We start from the raw sequence: 14,224 nt of genomic DNA on the forward strand, positions 1-14,224 counted from the left end.
AACCTCTGGGTGAATCTAAGATGGAAAAGGACCTGGGGGTACTGGTAGACAACAGGCTTGGCAGTGGCATGTAATGCGAAGCCGCTACAAGCAAAGCCAACAGAATACTGGGATGTATAAAAAAGGGGATTCACTCCAGAAATAGAGATTATTCTCCCACTCTACAAGACTCTAGTCTGGCCGCATCTGGAGTATGCTGTCCAGTTCTGGGCACCGGTCCTCAGGAAGGATGTGCTGGAATTGGAAAGAGTCCAGAGAAGGGCAACAAAAATAATTAGGGGAATGGAGGACATCGGCTATGAGGAAAGACTACAAGCACTGAACTTATTCTCTCTGGAGAAGAGACGATTGAGGGGGGATATGATATCAATGTACAAATACTGTACTGATGACCCGAGCATATGGAAAAACCTATTTAGAGAAAGGGAATACAATAAGACATGTGGCCACTCACTAAAACTAGAGGAAAGGCGGTTTAACCTTAAAGTACGTAGGGGGTTCTTCACTGACAGAGCAGTAAGGATGTGGAATTCTCTTCCACAAGCAGTCGTATCAGCAGGGAGCATCGATAGATTCAAAAAACTATTAGATGGGCACCTTAAAGACCACAACATACAGGGGTATACAATGTACGGTTAACAGCAAACACACACACAGCTCAGTGTGTGATTCATTTGGTCTGGGGAGTGTTCCCCACTGGTCCAAAGGGGAGGCACAGTGGACAGTGGAGGAAACCTGACCAATGGGTACACAGGCTGTGATACAGCTTCAGTGATTGGCCCAGACTAGTGGTCTCGGTGCATTCTGGGGTGTGGTATAAAAGCCAGGAGCACGTGTGCTGCGGGGTCTTTGGCTGGTGCGCAGAGTCCCAGAGGGAGGGTGACGGCTGTCTCCTCCTCTTCATTGGTGGCACGTGGTCACAGGCGGTCGGCATGGGGACCAGTAGGAAGGGAGCTGAACCCAGAGGTCCAGAAGAGCTGACTTGAAGGGGTTGAGACACTGAAGACTCTCGAAAAACAGTATCGTGAGTAAAGGGGATCGTGTCTAAGGACTTGACCTGAGAGGGGGCCACCCCGGTGTAGGATAGTCAAAGGTGTCAGTCTGTGGAGTGAAAGGAGATACTAGGCGTGTATCCCAAAGATAGTCTTCCTTACAGAGGTGTAACTAGAACCTTCAGGGCCCCGGTGCAGGAAACCATGAAGGGGGCCTTCCCTTCAAGTCTGGGGATCTTCCCACTGATCCTGGGGCCCTTTCTTCTCGTTGCGAGGCCCCTTTATTACTCTCTGTCACGAAAGTGACATTGTTTACCCTTTGCTTCTCACATCTTTTCTCTTTTTTTTTGTGGGCATTTGCCATTTCCAAGATGCCTGCAGCAGTGCAAGTACACTCTGAGCATGAAAGGCAGGAAGTGATGCATCTCCTGTGGCCTGTTTCCTGGCTAGCCCTTTTCCAAGATGGTGATCTGAGCATGCTCAGGCACTGATATCACTAATGGCAAGATGTGATAATTTTAAATGGTTTTATGACATTTTTGGACAACAAATGATGGAGCTCTCTACTCATGCATGTTATGGCCTTCACCTGAGCTTTTACTATCTCCTTCTCAGTGTTGCTCTGGGATCACTGTGCTCTTTATTGCATTCACCTGGGCTTTTGCTTTGTCCTTCTCAGTGTTGCTCTAGTATTACTGTGCTGTTTATGGCATTTGACATTGGCTTTTCCTATCCCCTTCTCAATGCTTGCTCTGGGATCACTGTGTCATGCTGTCTTTCATTTCAGTCTCCTGCTTTGCTCTGTTTGTATGGGGAACGCTGCCCAGTCAGACCACCAAATGCATTTAAGGAATAGGGATTAGGTAAATTGTGAAGATTGAGAAAAAAAGAGCCAATATCTATAGCCCTGTAAGGACCTCAACATGGAGGAAGCCCTCTAAAGGTCAAGACAAGTCACCATCTAAGAGCAGACATCCAGGCAATGTTGATCAAGATCAGTGTCTCACCACTCAATATCATTGCTCCCCGTTTACAAACCTCACAGTTTACCAGCCTAATAATTGCCGCATTTGTGGTGGAGAGTCATTGCCTGCCAATCTAATCTGTCAAGTCTACCTGGAACAAGCAGGATACGGCCCTGAAAGGACCTCAAGATGGAGGGAGCTTTCAAAAAGCCACAACATTCACCATTTAGGTGCAGACATCCAGGCAACATTGATCAAGGTCATCATCCGCTTGGAGGAAGCGACAACTGACAAAGAAGGGGATGTCTGGAAAGTAGCCGCCTTGATTAAAGAATCGTTCAAGGAGTTGATACATGAAGCCTGTACTTCCTAGTCGGTGGCTGAATTGCCTAGCACTTCCAACCAGAGCCAGTAGGTGGGGTCCAAATTAGAAAGCTTGTCGGAAGAAGAAAGCATTAAAGGGGCCAGAGGCTTTGATGATTGCCCAATAGAGCCTTTTGCAAGGGCAGTTAAGGACACAATTGCCTGGAGTGAACTGGAGGAAATCCTCCACAAGGTTAGAAAGTACTAATTTTCCTTCACTGAGCAACTGGAGGAGTTAATCCAGGAAGAATGGAAGGGGTCAGAGAAAAAGGCCTTTATAAACAGGTTGCCAAAACTGTATACCTTGAAAAAGCTAAAGGTCAACCTGCTGCCATCTCCTCCAATGGTGGATGCATCATTAATGCAACTGTCAAGACACGTCACCTTGTGATTGTGTTCAAGGAGGCTCTAGTCTGAAAATTAGACCGAGCTCTGAAGTGCTCCTATGTACTGTAGCATCTGCAGATGCCTGCAGACCAGCAATAACCAGCACATGAGTAAGTCTAATGGAAGTGGTTTCATAATTATCAACCAGCTGCTGCTGCTGCACCTGCAGGACCCTGAGGAAAGTGGCAGGCTCTGCATTCCTTTAGATGTGATTTCCTATTGGGAGTATCTTACCAAAAATTACATTTTTGTTGCAGTGGATGAAAAAAAATCTGACTTCTTTCTCTGTGCAGACTTCTGGGAAAATCTGTGAGCCAAAAAAGATTAGTAAATATACTGGAGAAGTACCCAATCTTCATTGTTGAAGCATTAAAAATATAGGGCACCTGTCTTAGGAGAACAGCGGAAATCCTTTTAAGGGTGCACTCATCCAGGGGGTGCATGTGTAAAGCTTTGCAAACACACCTGAATGGAAAATATTCAGGATCAGTGGGCCACATTAGCTATATTGGTGTGACATTGGTGGAAGTTTAAGGGATGTCCACCTTCCGATCTCCTCCAGCCAGCCAGGCTACCAGATTTGATTGAAAAATGAAAAATTCAGGTCCATTTTGTAGCTGGATGAAATGAAAAATTAGCAATTCTTAAGGTTCCAATTGCCCAGAGGAGATGAGGATTAGGTTCACTTCTGTTCCTAGCAAAAACAAATAAAAAAAAAACAGGTAATCTGTGCCCAGTGCTAAACTTGAAAAAACTCAACAAGCACAGAAAGTTGGAGTCGCGTAAGATAGAGAACCTCCAATACATTCTATTATTGATAAATCTGGGAGACTGGGTGCTCTGTAGGTTTTTTAGACACCTACTTACTTGTCCCAATCCATCCTCAATTCCTCTACCAGTTTCAGTGCTTCCCCCTTGGTCTGTACACCTTTCCCAGGGCATTCACAAAGGTCTTACTGTCTGCAATAGCGACGGGAAAAAAATCAGTAGAGCTTCCACAAGGGAAGATCCGTCCTCTAAAAGAGAAAGTCAAAGGTGCTTTGGGAGCAAAGTCTCCTCCAGCAGAACAGCCCCTGAGTATCCTTTGTTCTTTGTAACTGACCAATTGTTGTTTTCAAATGGAATATTTTCACTTCAGACTCCAGCCAGAAAGGTTAGGGGATGCATTTTAAAGAGCAGGCTGCTCAAGGTCATGGGATGTTCAGCTTATGAGGCAAAGTATTGAATGCTCTCCAACTGTGCATAGTGTTCATAGTCCTTCAGTCATTCACACCTTATATGAGAGAAGCAAGAGTCGTACTGTGCCTATATAGCAGTGGAAGGGTAGAATTCTTAAGCTGTCAGTGAAACTTCCTGTATCAATAATTTCAATTATACCATTTTGGCTTAAGAGGCTCTAGTGTCTCTCCCCTACAGTTCAGCACTGAGTCACCACTGCCTCTGCCAGTTATGACGGATCTGCTCTCTCATGGCCAGTTTTGCCATCCAGCTCCAAGAGACTTCTTTTGATGGCATGGAAGTTGAGAGGCAGAGGCTACCAAATCAGGGGTGCTCAGTGCAGGTAGTGGCAACCTTGTGTCAAACCAGAGAGGTCTCCGTGAATAATACTTACCAGAAAATATGGGTAAATTATGCAGATCTATTACAGCAAAAGCCTGGAGTCCTTTATCACCCAAACCAGCCAAGATTCTGCAGTTCTTACAACTGGGACTAAACAGGGGCCTAGGTTCATATACGTTCAGCCTTGTCTGCACATGCAAGGGTTTAAGGAGTCCTTAACCCTTTAGTGATGAAATTCTTAAAAGGCTTGCATGAAATTAGAGACCTGCCTGGAAACCATTGTTTCCTATGTGGGTCTTGCTTATGGTCCTCAGTTCTATCAAGGCCTCATTTCTATCCTACAGAATTGGCTACACTCTGCAATCTAACCCTGAAGATCATATTTCTGGTTGCTACAACCTCTGTGAAAAGGATGTCAGAGCTGGAGGCTTTGTACTCAAGGAGCCTCCCCTAATGTTCTACCCAGGCCGAATAGTCCTAAAACCCCAGACTGCTTTTTATCCATGGGGTATCTTTCTTCTTCTACTTTACCTAGGAAATCAATATATAGTCTTTCTTGCTTAAGTGAGAGAACCACATCTCCTGGATGTTGATCTAACTCTAATGACCTGCTTGGCAGCTACTTTTTTATTCAGGAAAGCTGAAATCTGTGCTTGGTTCCGGCATGGCTTAAGGCAGGCTCAGTCAGCATCAACACGTACTGTCACCTCCTAGATTGTTAAGACAATTAAAAGAGCCTACTCTTCACAAGACCCTCCTGTTCTGGAGGACATAAGAGCACATTCAGCTAGGGTAGTGCCAGCTCTGTGGACAGAGCAGTGCCGAGTGTCTCCTGAAGCTATTTGCAAGTCAGCAATATGGTCCTCCTAGGACACCTTCATTACACTTTATTAGGTGAACCCGGCTCACGACAGTAACATTTGGAAAATGCATATTTACACTACTGACCATTACAAAAAATTTTTTGCACCCTCCCATATGGTGGGTTAGTTCCAATTGTATGCTGTCATAATGCACCAGGAAAATGTAAAATTGTATACTCCCCTTTCCGTAATTTTCCTTTCCAGGTGCAGCTTCATGGCAGCATACAGATTCCCACCCAAATGGTGAGAGTTACAAAGAATGCTGCGATCCGAGTCTAACTTTGATTTATGGTTAATCAGTCCTATCAGGTTGTGGGGCTGGAGCCACAACCCATTGTATGATGCCATGAAGATGCACCAGGAAAGGAAAATTATGGAAAGGTGAGTATACAATTGTAACGGCACCCCAGACACATAAGGGTTAAAATCTTCCTCTTCCAGAGATACTGGCACAGCTCCTTGCAGGACACCAAACTCCCGAACTGGAAACCAAGGAATGATGCAAACAGTGTAGCTGGAACCTTATAAATGCTGCATACAGCTGAATAGGAAAAACCATATGAAGGGTTTACACTCCTAGCAGTCAAACTGGAACAGCATACAATAAATCCCCCCAATAACGAGACAAAGCTCCGAGTTGAGGGTAAAACAGGAACAACATTTATTGGAAGAACACAGCACACTTTTATACAGAATTTGGAACATCCTTCCCCCAACAACCGCTTTCCCATTGGTCAATTGCACAGTACCTGCAGTTCCCAATAAGGTCCTCTCCAGCCATGCAAATGAGGGCTTGAAAATGAGTCAGCAGTGATTGGTCAGATAACTTGACCAGAAGGACTGCCATGCAAATGAGGACTTGAAAATGAGTCAACAGGGATTGGTCAGATACAGAACAATGGTTCCCTAACGAGCCCTCAATACACATTACTCTGAGTGTCAATACATCCCTTAGCAGACAACAGGTGAGGTCATTAGTACACCTGACAATAGGTGAATGGAGAGCCACCTCAGACAGTCCGTCTCCTCAGAACTTCCTGTAATGACCATATTAGGAGTTGACTTCCTGTTCAGAGACCTCATGGCAAATGGTAACAAAAATCTTCATATTACAAGGGAGACATTATTCCTGAATATGACTGTCCCATTTGTAGTAGTCCAAACCATATTTTCAGTGTTCACCACCCTCCTGGTCACCCTGCATCCATAACAGATGCAGGGTGACTTAAACATAAGAAAGCCACACAAGGCTGGACATAGTGCCTCCCAACCTCTTTAAAGGAATTTGGGGTCCACAAAGCCCATGCCCAAAGTGACTCCTGTCACAACAATTTTCCATTATTTATCTTTCAAAAAGTGTTTCCCAGTGTTAACCTTTCATCCAAATTCTAAATATCTGCATTTGTAAATGTCAAGAGCCAGTATAAAGGAATAGTAGTTGTTTGGGGAAAAAAACACTTGTGAGTTTAACCCCTTCCTTACCGCGCCATGTCAAATGACGTCGGCACAAATCCTTTCTCGATCCGGGCGGACGTCATATGAAGGCGCCCGGATCTCCCCGCTACTGCGCGCCCCCGGGGGCGCGCAGCGCGGCGATCGGGGGTGAGGCTCGTCCCTCAGACTGAGCCCAACCCCGATCAAGGTAAACAGCCAATGAAATTGGCTGTTAACCACGTGATCGGCTGTGTCAATCACAGCCGATCACATGAGCGGCTCCAGCGCGAACCGCTCATTCCTTCCTTAATGCGCGCCCCCCGGGGGCGCGCAGCGCGGCGATCAGGGACGAGGCTCGTCCCTCGGACAGAGCCCATCCCCGATCTAGGTAAAGAGCCAATGAAATTGGCTCTTTACCACGTGACCGGCTGTGTCCAATCACAGCCGGTCACAAATGTCATCAGAGAACACGGTAACTAGCTGTCACCGTGTTCTCCTCCTCACACACTGATCCTGTGTGAGGAGGAGATTGTGGTAACAGCTAGTTACCAAGTACAGTGCACCCAACCACACTGATTGCCCCCCCCCCCAATAAAGAGCACCTGTCACTAGCCCATCAAAGTACCCGAGTACCTGTCACCAGCTTATCAGGTACTCTGATGACAGGTACTCGGGTACTCTGATGGGCTGATGACAGGTACTCTGATGGGCTGGTGACATGTACTCGGGTACTCTGATGATGGGTACTCGGGTACTCTGATAACAGGTACTCGGGTACTCTGATGACAGGTACTCGGGTACTCTGATGATAGGTACTCGGGTACTCGGGTACTCTGATGACGGGTACTCGGGTACTCTGATGACGGGTACTCGGGTACTCTGATGACAGGTACTCGGGTACTCTGATGACGGGTACTCTGATGACAGGTACTCGGGTACTCTGATGACAGGTACTCGGGTACTCTGATGACAGGTACTCTGGTACTTTGAGTACCCATCACCGGAGTACCCGAGTACCCGTCATCGGAGTACCCGAGTACCTGTCACCTACCCATCAGAGTACCCGAGTACCTGTCACCTACCCATCAGAGTACCCGAGTACCTTCCACCTGCTCATCAGAGTACCTGACACCTGAAGTACCCGAGTACTTGCCACCTGCTCATCAGTACCCATCACTACTCATCAGTACTCATCAGTACCCATCAGTACCTATCACCTATCAGTATCAGTACTGATCATCCGTACCCATCAGTACAGTATCAGTATCACCTATCAGTATCAGTACTACTCATCAGTACCCATCACCTGCCTGTCACCTGCCCATAAGAGTACCCGAGTACCTGTCACCTGCCTATCGGAGTACTCGAGTACCTGCCACTTGCTCATCAGTACCAGAGTACCTGTCACCTGCCCAGCAAAGTACCCGAGTACCTGTCACCCTTCATACAGCCACCATGTCTAAGTCCAAAAAGGTTTATATACGTCCTCCGTTTAAACCTAAATACCGGTGTTATGGCAGCAGATAGCTGCCATAACCCTGGTATTTTTTTTAAACGGTGGACGGTTGGCTTTCCGATAAGGGTGGTCCCAGCGGCGGATTCGCCGCGGGATCACCCTTCCGGGGTGGCGAAAGAGGTGCCCCCCCCCTCCCGCCGCATTCTGGTCCTTTTCCCCGCCTACCGGACCCGCCAGCAGCGGGGAAAACGATCCGGTCCCGGATCCTCACAGACAGGATGTCAAGTGAGGGCAAGCTTGCCCTCACTCGACTCTATGGTCTTGGAGGACTGGAGCTACGGCAAATGTCGTTGCCTAGCAACCAGTTTAAAGGTCCCTTTTTTTTTTCATTTTATTTAATTTTTTTTTTATTTTTTTTTTTTTATTTTTTCTATCTTTTAGTGTACTTGTGAGATCTGAGGACTTTTTGACCCCAGATCGCACAAAAAAGAGGTCCTGTCGTGCCTTTTTCTATTACAAGTAATGTTTACATTTCTTGTAATAGAAATAAAAATGATCAATTTTTTTTTTTTAAAAACAGTGTAAAAATAAAAAATAATAAATAAAATAAATAGTAAAAAAAAAAAAAAAAATGAAAGCGCCCTGTCCCCGTGAGCTCACGCGCGGAAGCGAATGCATACGGAAACCCCGCCCACATATGTAAACAGTGTTCAAACTACACATGTGAGGTATCGTCGCGATCGTTAGAGCAAGAGCAATAATTTGAGCCCTAGACCTCCTCTGTAACTTTAAGATAGCAACCTGTAGAAATTTTTAAAAATGTCGCCTATGGGGATTTTTAAGTACCAAAGTTTGTCACCATTCTGTGAGCGTGCGCAATTTTGAAGCATGACATGTTGGGTATCTATTTACTCGGCGTAACATTATCTTTCACATTATGGAAAAAAATTGGGCTAACTTTACTGGTTTCTTATTTTTTAATTCAAAAAAGTGAATTTTTTCCCCAAAAAATTGCGTTTGGAAGACCGATGCTCAAATACGGTGTGATAAAAAATATTGCAATAATCTCCATTTTATTCTCTAGGGTCTCTGCTAAAAAAAAATATATAATGTTTTGGGGTTCTAAGTAGTTTTCTAGCAAAAACAACTGATTTTAGCTTGTAAACACCAAATGTCAAAAATAGGCCTAGGCAAGTGGCTAGGATGCATGATGATGCTCCTTGGATGTTGGGCCCCTCTATATGGCTAGGCTGTGAAAAAGTCTCACACATGTGGTATTGCCATACTCAGGAGGAGTGGCAGAATGTATTTTGGGGTGTCATTTTTGCTATGTACATGCTATGTGTTAGGAATATCCTATAAATTGACAACTTTGTGTAAAAAAAAAAAGTTTTTATTTTTTTCCCACATTTTCCAAAAACTTGTGGAAAAAAATGACATGTTCAAAGGACCCATAATGCCTCATAGAATATACGTTGGAGTGTTTGCTTTCCAAAATGGGGTCATTTTGTGGACTTTTCCATTGTATTGGTGCTCTAGGGCCTTGAAAAGTGTGATAGGTAGTAAGAAAGTTTTATGTGTATTTATGCTCCTAAAACGCCTTATGGTGCTACTTGGACGTGGAGTCTCTTTTTGTGGCCAGGCTGTGTAAAAGTCTCACACATGTGGTATCACCATACTCAGAAGGAGTAGCAGAATGAATTTTGGGGTGTCATTTTTGCTGTGTACATGCTATGTGTTAGAAATAGCTTATAAATTGACAACGTTTTGGGAAAAAAAAGAAAAAAAAACATTTTCTTAATTTTCCCAAGAATTGTGGGAAAAAATTATAACTTCAAAAAACTCACCATGCCTCTTACTAAATACCTTGGACTGTCTACTTTACAAAAAGGGGTCATTTGGGGGGGTATTTGTACTGTCCTGACATTTCAGGGCCTCAAGAAAGGAGATAGGCCATCAGTACATCTGGTGTGATCAATTTTCAGTAATTGGTACCATAGCTTCTAGACTCAATAACTTTCACACAGACTAAATAATATACACTAATTTGGGTTAAGTTTACCAGAGATATGTAGCAGTATAAATTTTGGCCCAAATGTATGAAGAAAAATTAATTTTTTGCAAAATTTTATAATAGAAACTAAAAAAAAGTGGTTTTTTTTGCAAAATTTTTGCTCTTTTTTTGCTTATATCACGAAAAAAAAAAAACCCCAGTTGTGATCAAATACCACCAAAAGAAAGCTCTATTTGTGTGAAAAAAATGATAAAAATTTTGTTTGGTTACAGTGTAGCATGACTGAGCAATTGTCATTCAAAGTGTGAGAGTGCTGAAAGCTGAAAATTGGTCTGGGCAGGAAGGGGGTCTAACTGCTCTGTATGGAAGCGGTTAACTAATCTTTTCTTGTATAATTTCCCTTTTAAGGGGGCATGGCAGGGGGTGTGTCCTATGCCTACATACTTTTGCTAATAGGTGTCCCTCATTTCCATCTCAAAAAGTTGGGAGGTATGGCTTTTGGCTTTCCCTGGATTCTGTAGTTCTGGATCAGAACTTTCAATCCTGTGTCTGGATTTTACCAGATGCCTGCATCTGTCTGAGTACACAGGTGTGCAGGGTCTTTATATACTCAGGTCTGATGATAGTTCAGAGCTCCCAGTTGGAGACCTTCCCCAGTGTGGGAGACTGAAGGTCTCCCGGAGAGGTCCGATGTTTCCCAGCCAGAGAGAGAGGGTCTCACTGAGGGGTCAGAGGTGCTCCAAGCCAAAGCCGAGAGACAGAGGGTCGCACCGAGGGGTCAGAGGTGCTCCAGGCCAAAGCCAAGAGACAGAGGGTCGCACTGAGGGGTGAGAGGTGCCCCAGCCAAAGGCCAAGAGACAGAGGGTCTCACTGAAGGGTCAGAGGAGCCTCAGCCAGAAGTCAAGTGTCAGGGCACAAACACCAGGAGAAGGGCTCTAGGACCCAGCAGTGCTATCAGCACTTTGGCAGGAGAAGGACTTTGGGACCCAGCAGCACTACCAGCAATTTACCTGGGCCTATATAAGGAAGCTTGCCACTGATTTTAGTTGCTGGTTGATCTTCAGCTCCTCCAGTGTTTTATCCTTGTGATATTCTAGTTCCTGCCTCCTGTTACTGACCTGGCTTGTCCTTGATCTGTCTCCTGATTTCTTCCTGTGTTTGACCTCGGCTATCCACCTGACCACATCTGCTCTGATACCCACTTGGCTCCTGATCTTGGCTATCCACCTGACCACGTTTGCTCTGATATCCACCTGGCTCCTGATCTTGGCTATCCACTTGACCACGTTCCAGTCTCAGACCTCACAGGCGCCACCTGTCTGCTGATTCCACTCCAGCACTCCAGCTGTTCTCTGGATCCTCCTGCACACAGTCCAGCAGGCGACCCGTGCTACTTTGGGCCTGATCTCTCCTGTTCTCATCCTCAGGGGGGTCTGGAACTTAGCCGCAAGGGAAGCCCTCTCTCGCCATTGGCCTCCAGCACCAGGTACGTGATACCAAGAGACAGAGGGTCTCATCTGAGGGGTCAGAAGTGCCCCAGCTAGAAGCCAAGAGACTGAGAATGTCACCCGAGGGTTCAGAGGTGCCCCAACCAGAAGCCAAAAGACAGAGGGTCTTACAAAGGGGTCAAAGGAACTCAAGCTGGCTGTGCAGCAGAACGTGGCGACTTAATGCTAAGAAATCCAAATTGATCCCGGAGAGCTGGTCAGAGGGAGCGGTAAGAGGAGCAGTGGTGCTGCCAACAAGCGACAGGGGTGGCTCTGCGTTTTCATTGTTTGGATTTTGTATGGAAGAAACCCCTGCGTGAGCAACAATGCGCACGTGAACTTTTTGTTTTATTTAATTAAAGTGGGCTGCCATGCCCTAAATTACAGTTTGGACTGGCGCAACCCATTGTAAAGGCATCTTTATAAAGGCAGCTTGAGTATAATCTTTTCAATGCCACAGCAGAAAAAAGGTATAGGTTAGGGTTTTCCACATTCTATGTGGCCAAAAGTGAACTGGAATCGCACCAAAGTAGTGCAGGAACCTTTTCCAAAAAATGGCGCCGTGCTGAGTTGCATTGATGTGAACAGGCATCATTCAAAACAATGCGATTTCTATTGTCAAACGATTCTGTGCGACTCAACCCACATCTGAAATCACATTAGTGTGGAGGAAGCCATACAGCGAATGTGGTACAACATACAGTGGGGAAAACTATTATTTGATCCCCTGCAGATTTTGTAAGTTTGCTCACTTACAAAGAAATAAAGGATCTATAATTGATATCATAGGTGTATTTTAAATAATAGAGACAGAATATCATCCAAACATCCAGAAAAAACACATGATACAAATGTTATAAATTAAGTTGCAGTTCAGTGAGTAAAATAAGTATTTGATCCCTCACCAACCAACAATTATTCTATTAGTATAGACTGGCTACAGTATGTGCTCATGTGGTGCACAGATTAGTCCTGTCAATTTAGGAAGGTGCTACTAACAACAACTTGTTATGTGTATAAAAGACACCTGTCCACAGAATATTTTCTTAGATTCAAACCTCACCATCATGGGCAAGACCACAGAGCTGCCAAAGGATGTCAGGGACAAGATTGTAGACCTGCACAAGGCTTAAATGGGCTACAAGGCCATCAGCAACAAGCTTGGTGAGAAGGAGACAACTGTTTGAGTGATTTTTCGCAAATGGAAGAAATACAAAATGACTATCAATCGCCTTTGGTCTGGAGCTCCATGTGGCTCAAGAAGAAGCACATTAAGAGTAATGGGATCTCCAGAGTCTCCAGATCTTAACCACTTGCCTACTGTGCACTTAAACACCCTTCCCATCCAGACCAATTTTTAGCTTTCAGCGCTCTCACACTTTGAATGACAATTGTGCGGTCATGCTACACTGTACCCATATGACATTTTTATCATTTTTTTCACACAAATAGAGCTTTATTTTGGTGGTATTTAATCACCTCTGGGTTTTTTATTTTTTACAAAAAAAAAGAAAAAAGACAGAAAATTTTGAAAAAAAAAAAGTTTTTCTTATTTTCTGCGAGTAAATTTTGAAAATAAATACATTTTTCTCCTTCACTGATGTGCGCTGATGAGGCGGCACTGATGGGCACTGATAGGCTGCACTGATGAGGTGGCACTTATGGGCACTGATGAGGTGGCACTTATGGGCACTGATGAGGAGGTACTAATATGCCGCACTGATGAGCACTGATAGGCGGCACTGATAGGCGGCACTGATGAGCACTGATAGGCGGCACTGCTGGGCACTGAGAGGTGGCACTGAGAGGTGGCACTGCTGGGCACTGAGAGGCGGCACTGACGGGCGGCACTGATGGGCACTGATAGGCGGCACTGATGGGCACTGGCGGATGGCACTGATGGACACTGACGGGCGGCACTGATGAGCACTGATGGGCGGCACTGATGAGCACTGATGGGCAGCACCATCAGTGCCCACACTCAGTGCCCATATTGCTGCCAGTCAGTGCTCATCAGTGCCTAGATGAGCAGGCACTGATGGGCACTGACTGGCAGCACTATGGGCACTGATTGTGGGCACTGATGGGGAGTACTGATGGCGGGCACTGTGGGCACTGATGGTGGGCACTTTGTGTATGTTTTTTACCTCTGTAGTAATCAGGGCACTGGTGATCAGTGCCCTGATTACATTCCTCTGTGTCCCCGACGGCTGATCGGCTCTCCTCCTTCCTCACACTGCAGTCTCTGTGTGAGGAAGGAGCGCTGGCGATGAGAGATGATCTCATATGTTTACATATGAGATCATCTCTCATTGCATGGGCCGATCACGTGGTAAATGGCCGCTGTGATTGGCTATTTAAGGGACACGGCCAACACAGATTTTCCCCGATGCGCGCTTGCGGGAGCGCGCGGGGAGCCTGTGTCTGGGAGGCCGTTTAAAGACGGCCTCCCGAAAATTAGAGTCCGCGCTGCAGCCGTCTTTCGGCTATAGCGCGGACCGGAAGTAGTTAATCCTATAGAAAATGTATGGAGGGAGCTCAAACTTCGAGTTGCCAAGCGACAGTCAAGAAACCTTTAAGGAAAAATTCACCTTTTAAAAAAAAATAATAAATGCACATTTTTTTTGTAGGTAAAAAAATGTGCATTTATTATTTTTTTGTTGCAGGAGCCTGTAAAGCATTGCACCAGCAATCAGCAGATCG

The sequence above is a fragment of the Pelophylax lessonae genome, assembly GCF_965119305.1.
Source record: "Pelophylax lessonae genome assembly, chromosome: 6".
In the NCBI taxonomy this organism is placed as follows: Eukaryota; Metazoa; Chordata; class Amphibia; order Anura; family Ranidae; genus Pelophylax; species Pelophylax lessonae.